Here is a 259-nt window from a genome sequence, read left to right as displayed (position 1 = left end):
CATTTCATCAACTTTCACCGTGTCATCTTTCACCGCGTCATCTTTCATATCAACTGTCACCACGTCAACTTTCACCGCATCAACTTTCACCACATCAAGTTTCACCATGTCATCTTTCATATCATCAACTTTCACCACGTCATCTTTCAAATCATCAACTTTCACCAAGTCAACTTTCACATCAACTTTCACCACATCAACTTTCACATCAACTTTCACCACGTCATCTTTCACCTTGTCATCTTTCACCACGTCATCT

At 40.2% G+C, this 259-nt stretch overlaps 1 protein-coding gene across 1 annotated transcript in view; it reads left to right on the top strand.

Annotated features, from left to right (window-relative positions):
* aldh16a1 (aldehyde dehydrogenase 16 family, member A1) overlaps positions 1 to 259 on the top strand; it is a 16398-nt gene that overhangs the window by 3331 nt on the left and 12808 nt on the right. The window lies entirely within an intron of this gene.

Source organism: Nematolebias whitei, chromosome 15, assembly GCF_014905685.2.
Source record: "Nematolebias whitei isolate Nwh7 chromosome 15, NemWhi1, whole genome shotgun sequence".
NCBI classification, from domain to species: domain Eukaryota; kingdom Metazoa; phylum Chordata; class Actinopteri; order Cyprinodontiformes; family Rivulidae; genus Nematolebias; species Nematolebias whitei.
The sequence above is the reverse complement of the archived record's forward strand: the minus strand, read 5'-3'. Positions and strand labels throughout refer to the sequence as shown.